This window comes from Salvelinus alpinus, chromosome 12, assembly GCF_045679555.1.
Source record: "Salvelinus alpinus chromosome 12, SLU_Salpinus.1, whole genome shotgun sequence".
In the NCBI taxonomy this organism is placed as follows: Eukaryota; Metazoa; Chordata; class Actinopteri; order Salmoniformes; family Salmonidae; genus Salvelinus; species Salvelinus alpinus.
Genome location: NC_092097.1, coordinates 29,725,955 through 29,735,590, shown reverse-complemented (window position 1 = coordinate 29,735,590; position 9,636 = coordinate 29,725,955). Strand labels below are relative to the sequence as shown.

Below are 9,636 nucleotides of genomic sequence, written 5' to 3'. Positions count from 1 at the left end.
AATTAATACATTTTCAAGTTCATAATTGTGCACTCTCCTCAAACAATGGCATGGCATTCTTTCACTGTAATAGCTACTGTAAATTGGACAGTGCAGTTAGATTAACAAGAATTTAAGCTTTATGCCGATATCAGATATGTCTATGTCCTGGGATTAAAAAATATATACTTACAACCTCATGCTAATCACATTAGCCTACGTTAACTCAACCGTCCCGCTGGGGGGGACGGGGACGGGGACGGGGGACGACGACGACGACGACACTAATCACGTAGAGGTTGAGTAGCCGCAAGTATAAGACTAGTCTAGTGTTACTCAATTATTCATTGGCTAACGTTAGCTAACTCTCGAAACTGATAGATTGTAAATTAGACAGATGTTTCACGGAAGCGTGGCCTGCAATAATTTGTTCATTTTACTTACTGAGGAAGGATTATAGAGAATGAAACGTAGTGTAACACCCTGGGTTTATAAACGCGGAAATCGACTGTGCCGCAAAAATCGACTCTGCCGCACGAGCATGCTTTTGCGGCACAGTCGATAGCGCGCTGGACTTCGGGCTAGAAGGTCGAGGGTTCGAGCCCTGCTCCCTGCTGTTTCATTACAGTACTGTAGGAATTGGTGAGAGCAACTCTTCAAAGTACAGGGCAGATTCCCACCAGTGTTTTGCAATGCAGTGAGGGACCTTGTATAAAGTCAAGACAGTAGCAATATTGTGAAACCAGTGAAACTCTAGCCGTCTACTAGGTCTCTAACACGAGCACGGGTAGCATTCCAGAGAGACATCAGGGATTGCAACGTGCTCTGCTTCACGGAAACATGGCTAACTCAAGGGACGCTAACGGAGTCGGTGCAGCCAGCTGGTTTCTCCATGCATCGCGCCGACAGAAACAAACATCTTTCCGGTAAGAAGAGGGGCGGGGGGGTATGCCTTATGATTAACGAGAAGTGGTGTGATCATCATAACAACACACAAGAACTCAAGTCGTTCTGTTCACCTGATCTAGAACTCCTCACAATCAAATGTCGACCGCATTATCTACCAAGGGAATTCTCGTCAATCATAATCACAGCCGTATACATTCCCCCCCAAGCAGACACATCGATGGCCCTGAACGAACTTTATCTGACTCTTTGTAAACTGGAAACCACACACCCTGAGGCTGCATTCATCGTAGCTGGGGATTTTAACAAGGCTAATCTAAAAACAAAACTCCCTAAATTCTATCAGCATATCGATTGTGCTACCAGGGCTGGAAAAACACTAGACCATTGTTACACTAATTTCCGCGACGCTTATAAGGCCCTCCCCCGCCCCCCTTTCGGAAAAGCTGACCACGACTCCATTTTGTTGATTCCAGCCTACAAACAAAAACTCAAACAACAAGCTCCCGCGCTCAGGTCTGTTCAACGCTGGTCCGACCAATCTGAATCCACGCTTCAAGACTGCTTCGATCACGCAGATTGGAATATGTTCCGCATGGCGTCCAACAACAATATTGACGAATATGCTGATTCGGTGAGCGAGTTCATTAGGAAGTGCATTGACGATGTCGTACCCACAGCAACGATAAAAACATTCCCAAACCAGAAACCGTGGATTGACGGCAGCATTCGCGTGAAACTGAAAGCGCGAACCACTGCTTTTAACCAGGGCAAGGTGACCGGAAGCATGACCGAATACAAACAGTGTAGCTATTCTCTCCGCAAGGCAATCAAACAGGCCAAGTCTCAGTACAGAGACAAAATCGAGTCGAAATTCAACAGCTCAGACACAAGAGGTATGTGGCAGGGTCTACAGTCAATCACGGATTACAAAAAGAAAACCAGCCCCGTCGAGGACCAGGATGTCTTGCTCCCAGACAGGCTAAACAACTTTTTTGCCCGCTTTGAGGACAATACAGTGCCACTGACACGGCCCCCTACCAAAACCTGCGGGCTCTCCTTCACTGCAGCCGAGGTGAGTAAAACATTTAAACGTGTTAACCCTCGCAAGGCTGCAGGCCCAGACGGCATTCCCAGCCGCGTCCTCAGAGCATGCGCAGACCAGCTGGCTGGTGTGTTTACGGACATATTCAATCAATCCTTATCCCAGTCTGCTGTTCCCACATGCTTCAAGAGGGCCACCATTGTTCCTGTTCCCAAGAAAGCTAAGGTAACTGAGCTAAACGACTACCGCCCCGTAGCACTCACTTCCGTCATCATGAAGTGCTTTGAGAGACTAGTCAAGGACCATATCACCTCCACCCTACCGGACACCCTAGACCCACTCCAATTTGCTTACCGACCCAATAGGTCCACAGACGACGCAATCGCAACCACACTGCACACTGCCCTAACCCATCTGGACAAGAGGAATACCCATGTGAGAATGCTGTTCATCGATTACAGCTCAGCATTTAACACCATAGTACCCTCCAAACTCGTCATCAAGCTCGAGACCCTGGGTCTCGACCCCGCCCTGTGCAACTGGGTCCTGGACTTCCTGACGGGCCGCCCCCAGGTGGTGAGGGTAGGTAACAACATCTCCACCCCGCTGATCCTCAACACTGGGGCCCCACAAGGGTGCGTTCTGAGCCCTCTCCTGTACTCCCTGTTCACCCACGACTGCGTGGCCATGCACGCCTCCAACTCAATCATCAAGTTTGCGGATGACACTACAGTGGTAGGCTTGATCACCAACAACGACGAGACGGCCTACAGGGAGGAGGTGAGGGCCCTCGGAGTGTGGTGTCAGGAAAATAACCTCATACTCAACGTCAACAAAACAAAGGAGATGATTGTGGACTTCAGGAAACAGCAGAGGGAGCACCCCCCTATCCACATCGACGGGTCAGTAGTGGAGAAGGTGGAAAGTTTTAAGTTCCTCGGTGTACACATCACGGACAAACTGAACTGGTCCACACACACAGACAGCGTTGTGAAGAAGGCGCAGCAGCGCCTCTTCAACCTCAGGAGGCTGAAGAAATTCGGCTTGTCACCAAAAGCACTCACAAACTTCTACAGATGCACAATCGAGAGCATCCTGTCGGGCTGTATCACCGCCTGGTACGGCAACTGCTCCGCCCACAACCGTAAGGCTCTCCAGAGGGTAGTGAGGTCTGCAGAACGCATCACCAGGGGCAAACTACCTGCCCTCCAGGACACCTACACCACCCGATGTCACAGGAAGGCCATAAAGATCATCAAGGACAACAACCACCCAAGCCACTGCCTGTTCACCCCGCTATCATCCAGAAGGCGAGGTCAGTACAGGTGCATCAAAGCAGGGACCGAGAGACTGAAAAACAGCTTCTATCTCAAGGCCATCAGACTGTTAAACAGCCACCACTAACATTTAGCGGCCGCTGCCAACATACTGACTCAACTCCAGCCACTTTAAAAATGGGAATTGATGGAAATTATGTAAAAATGTACCACTAGCCACTTTAAGCAATGCCACTTAATACAATGTTTACATACCCTACATTACCCATCTCATATGTATATATACTGTGCTCTGTGTCATCTACTGCATCTTGCCATCTTTGTGCGATACATGTACCACTAGCCACTTTAAACTATGCCACTTCATGTTTACATACCCTACAGTACTCATCTCATATGTATATACCGTACTCTATACCATCTACTGCATCTGCCATGCCGTTCTGTACCACCACTCATCCATATATCTTTATGTACATATTCTTTATCCCTTACACTTGTGTGTGTGTGTAAGGTAGTAGTGTGGAATTGTTAGGTTAGATTACTGTTGGTTATTACTGCATTGTCGGAACTAGAAGCACAAGCATTTCGCTACACTCGCATTAACATCTGCTAACCATGTGTATGTGACTAATAAAATTTGATTTGATTTGATTTGATTTGATTTGAAAGAACAATGATACAGATTTTGACTGGATGTGTAAATGTGAAGCATCCGGTTGGCATTTCAACTCACTACCAAATATGGTAGTGAGAGGAAGCCCACTGGGGGCTGTGGGAGAAGATGGAACAGATGGATTTTGTCCGACATTCTGCAAATCTGCTCATCAATTAAACATTTTATCTCAATACAGTTTTCTGTTCGCAAAACTAGAATATGTTATGAACAGAACTGACTAAGTTTTGTAGACTAAAATCGAGCTGTTTAGGAGTGCAAAGGCGAATGAGTTATTGCACATGCGCACATCACATCGTAGGCGTTCCCTAACGGAAATATGCAGATATATACTAGAACGCGCCAATAGGATATCGCTTGCGCGTGCTTGGCTCTGCCCACCTCCTTGCTTGTTCTGCCCACTATGACTCATTTGTTCCCATTGGAAACGACAAGCAGTGGTCTATCTTGGTTTAGTTATAAAAATCTTTGTCTCTACTTTAGACGTTCAAGGGGTGTCATTATAATTTCTATCGTATTGTATTCTTCAAGTGTACATAGTTGTTTGTCCTGGATAACGCATACTCGTGCGATTTTAATACAAAATATCCAAATATTTCTAGACCGTCCCTAAAATGTTCATGAAGTACCTCCCATTTCCGTGTTGATACCTTGTATAAAAAGTCCAACAGAGCATTTTCGCAGACAGAAGCGGGGAGTGACATTTACCAGGTTAATGGCTGTATGTAAGAGGTTCTACGACCTGACAGCAAAGCTCCTTACAGGAGAATTGTTTAATTTCTCGTCTCTTCAGGGTAAAGTGGTGCTGATCGAGAATGTGGCGTCTCTCTGAGGCACGACCACCAGGGATTACACCCAGATGAATGAGCTCCATGAACGGTACGCCGACAAGGGGCTAGTGATTCTGGGGGTGCCCTGCAATCAGTTCGGACATCAGGTAAGAGGGGATGCATTTTCTTATAATTCTAAATATGGGCTAATGTCACTGTATTCTTTCTCATCATAGCCCCCCTATCCAGTTTTAGAAAATGTAAGCTAATTTAGGACTAATCCATTTCTATACAATTAAAAAAAACTCAAGTTTTGAGAACAGCAAAAACAAGTAAAAATGACCCAGTCATTATCACTTTGGTTGCTGTAGTAAAGTAATTTTAAGTAATTTCACACAATTCTACTCATTTTGCCATCGGTTGGGAAAAACTCGGCAGGATGAATATGTATGAACTTTCCAATTTGTAAGTCGCTCTGGATAAGAGCGTCTGCTAAATGACTTAAATGTAAATGTAAAAAATACCAAGGTTGGGCTTCAGTGTCCTTATATATAGCTATAGGCCTGGTCTTAATTCCTAATGAAGGGGAAAGGGCACTATCAATGATGAAATTAGATGGTGTCCATCCAATTTATTGAGGGTTCTAGCTATGGCTTTTGACAATGGACTCACCTTGATATTAGGCCACTTTTGAGATCAAACATCTAACACTTTTTTTCTGTACATGTTACATATTCTTCCCATCTACTCCTGCAGGAGAACTGCAAGAACGAAGAGATCCTGATGTCCTTAAAGTATGTCCGTCCGGGAAATGGCTTTGAGCCGAAGTTCCAGCTCCTTGAGAAAGTGGATGTGAATGGGAAGGACGCCCACCCCCTGTTTGTGTACCTCAAGGAGAAGCTGCCATTCCCAAGCGACGAGCCCATGGCCTTAATGAATGACCCCAACTGCATCATCTGGAGTCCCGTCTGCAGGACTGACATCGCCTGGAACTTTGAGAAGTTCCTCATTGGGTCAGCCGGGGAGCCATTCAAGCGTTATGGCAGGAGATTCCTTACCAGCAGCATTGAGGGTGACATCAAGGAGCTTCTCAATACGGCTAACTAAACCGTCCCAGTGTTGGTCACACAGAAGCAATGGTGGGGAGTGGAAATCATGTCAATGAGTTGTAATGGCTTTTCAAATTATAAACTATTGTCACACTTTGGGAAAAGTGCTTGGCTATAACTAAAAAATAAACAACTTTCAACAGCTCCCCATTCAACAAATACTTCCTCCTCCTTACAAGATTAGCTTCTGTGTGACAGCAGCACACCCATTATCTTTTCAAATCATGTGCTGTGCTCTCATATGCAAAATGCTGCTGTGTTCTGAACTTTTATTAAATGAAGGCATCCATTGAAACCAAGCCTTTTGTGAGAGGGATGTCTGATGAAATGTAAAAGACTTAACATAACAGTTGCCTTTGGCCCATGTAAAGCACAACTGTGTTTCAAGAAGTGTAAGAAGTTGCCCAAATAAATTATTTTCCCCTTTGTGTTGTCTGTCTTAGTCTTTAACAGGAGTTTCATGTGATTAATGCTCAGGTCAAATGTGAAAGTGTGGCATGAGCAAAAAGTTGCTTTAGTTGCCCTTAGATGCTGATCCTTGGTCAGTTCACATTTCCCCCACTTATGGTTAAGGTAAGGATTGAGGGAGGGGAAGCTGCTGATTCTAGATGTGCACCTGAGCCAAAAAGGCTGAAAGAGAAGGGATTTTTTTTCTTCTCAGAATAGCCAGGCGAGGAAGTGCTAGTCATTCTGACAGGCAAAATTTGGCTACTCAGGTTCTCCGGTGAATGACATTCTGAATCATTGAGGCTGACCTATAAGTAGGTCAATGAATCATAGCAGGATTACCTTGCCAGTTCCCATCTGGAACACAACCAAAAAAGGCTACCAGTGTGTCTGTGTGAACAGGCAGATTTTTAATTTGATTTTTTAGAATTTATAGCACCGTTTGAGTGGGGAGGGGATTTAAATGATCTGAGGGAGGAAATATCCTGATATATACATTTTTGTCATTTAACAGATGCTCTTACCATGTGCAACTTACAGTTAGCACATTCATCTTAAGATAGCAAGGTGAGACTATCACAGTAAGGAAACATTTCTGAAAGATGTTTATTTGCTTAGATGCTTTGAATGCCATTTGTTTAGTTCATTCAACGACTCCAGGAAGTTACTCTGTAAAAAAAAACACCAAGGAAATGGATGCAATTTCAGGTTGCATCACATTATTGCCTAAGGATATGGTGAATAACCGTATGTACTTACGCAATACACTAGTAATTTAAGCAAGAATGTCTGTGATGCAATAGCTCTTGTTTTTTCCAATTCTTACTTTTCTGAAAAGCAACTAGTCCAAACAAGACACTCTTTTAGGCTTCCAGTCTTTATTGTATTTTCATTCCAAATAATTCTCCATTAAAAATGTATATTGCAGATATTGGCAATATGATTAATATTAGAACAGTTATGTACCTATTTTTGAAATAGTGTGATTATTACAGTGGCCACTAGCCAGTACCCTGCCCTGAACCTTAGTAACTGTTACTAGCTGGCTACAACCCGGTACTCTACCCTGCACCTTAGAGACTGCTGCCCTAAGTACATAGTAATTTAAAACTGGTCACTTTAATAATATTTACATACTGTATTATAGTCATGGCCCATTCTATATAACTACTGCTGTACACACCTTTTCTATTCATATACTGTTGATACTGTCTATACACCATTATATAATATCATAGATTTATATTCCGGACTCATTGCTCGTTATATTTCTTAATTTTACTTTTTGGGATTATGTGTATTTTTTTGCTTGGCATTACTGCACTGTTGGAGCAAGAAACATAATCATTTTGCTGCACATTTGTGTATGGGAACAAACTTTGATTTAATATTTAGATCTATTCAAGATATTTGACAGCAAATTGAAGCTCAAATGCCTAAGTTTCTCATGATTGTAAAGAAAAGAAACTTTAAAATCAAATCTGTTTTGGACAGCTGTTTTGGATGTCTTTTTCATTTGATATAGAATAATAATTACAGATATTTATGCCAATGAATAGATAATCTTTATATATGGTTATATTAATAATGTAATCATTTTAGGAAGGCATATTCAGAAATGGACTGACCAGCAAGTATGACATCTGCAGTCCCAAAGACATTTACATGCTGTTGTGCCACATGGAAAAAGAACAAGACAAATGCCACAGAGCTAGAATTTATCTTACGGGAAATTGATCCATGAAGTAGTTACTGGCAGAGCCATATACTGTACAGCTCCGGTTACTGGTGTCTTGTACGAACCTTTACAAGACACTTGGCGACGTAGAGAAATATTACGGTAAGGTCAGGGTGTTGAATCTGGGGTAAGTGGTATCAGAGACACTGGTTCCTGCCATCATGTATTGTGTTGCCACCACTAGCCCTCACAAGCTGAACAGCTTTTACTGAAGACTACTACTATTCAATGGGACACATTTAAGTGTCAGTTAAGAATATTGAGCTACGTAGCAACAGTCCAACAACATACAAGCAGACCGATTTGTAGGAGTCCTTGTTCCATCCATTGATGAGCAAGCTGTCATGTCACCAACATATTTTATTTAACAGCTGATTGGTTGTCTGAAAGTCCATTGGTGGGAGAACACAGATGCCTGCAGTCCTAAACACAGAGGACGCCTTTAAGTTATTGCTGTCCAAATTCTATTTAACGGATAAGAGCCTTGTGAATAGCAACAATTTCAAGTTCCATAAATTTAGCACCTTTCATACACATCACATTTTGCATCACGCAGTGTGCTTTTAAGAAAAAACAAAAGCAATTTCAATGCAGGACTGTAATACCATACAGGACAGGTAGCCTAAGGATAAGTCATAGCGGGGCAGTCGAGGGGGTCCATTCAGTCAGCAATCAAATTTTCTTCGAAAGTACAGCAATATTTTCCAGAAATGTACAAATGGTCAGGGCCTCGCCACGTCGTACATATTTAAAATTCCAGATGTGACTTAAGTAAAACTAAAAGTGCCTCCTTTTTAAACAGGTTGAAGGATTAAAAGGCCTTTTGTGTGACGAGGGAGAGCAGCACACCTTTATCAGGATAAGACTTATCGCAGAGAGAAAGGGGTACACTTCCCACAATATTCATTTGGACAGTGAAGCAAACATTTGTACATTTGGCTCTCTACTGCAGTAAATACTACACTTTTGACTACTTTAACACCCTATAAGTGAATTTGTGCACTTGTGGGAAAAAAACTAGACTCAAGTGCTTTCATTTCTAAATGATAAAACAGATGTACGAAAAATCACTCAGTGTCATTCTGTACCGTCGCCTCATGAAACATTTGATCTCAAATCCAAAATAATGGAAAACAGAGCAAAATGACATGTTTTAGCTTCACTGTCCAAATAAATACAGAGGGCAGTGTATGAATGAGAGAGTTAGCATGCTGGGCTTCATAAAGAGCAGGCGCTAAGGTCTGACTGAACTCTATGTCTATGAAAATAAATGGCCTCTGCCACAGCTTAGATCAAGGCCCAGTAAACAGGACCGTTGATCAATTAAACACTATCTACTGTGGACACAGGCCCTGCAAGCCAACCCAGAGGAAGACTAAAATGAGAGGGCCTGAGTGTGTATGTTTCTGTGAGTGTGTAGAGGGAACACATCCAGTGTGACTTTCTAACTGGATCCATTCACAGGAGGTAGAAGGTCACAGGATCCATCGGTGTCATGTGTTGAATTGTGTGCATATCTCAATGTTAAATACAACTTTGCATAAATTCCCCCCTGCACTGGAGGGTTATCACCACAGATACCACTCAGAAACAACTCAAGGACAGGTTTCTCTTTCCCCCAGTCCGTCAGTGAAGTTGGTACAGTTCTTTACGATGTACAATTTGGAACACTTTGGTAAAAACAAGATG

General features: G+C 43.0%; 1 pseudogene; it reads left to right on the top strand.

The window, feature by feature from the left end:
- The first annotated feature begins 4,420 nt into the window (after positions 1-4,420).
- Positions 4,421-6,188, top strand: LOC139535850 (glutathione peroxidase 2-like; annotated as a pseudogene).
- Positions 6,189-9,636: the final 3,448 nt, after the last annotated feature.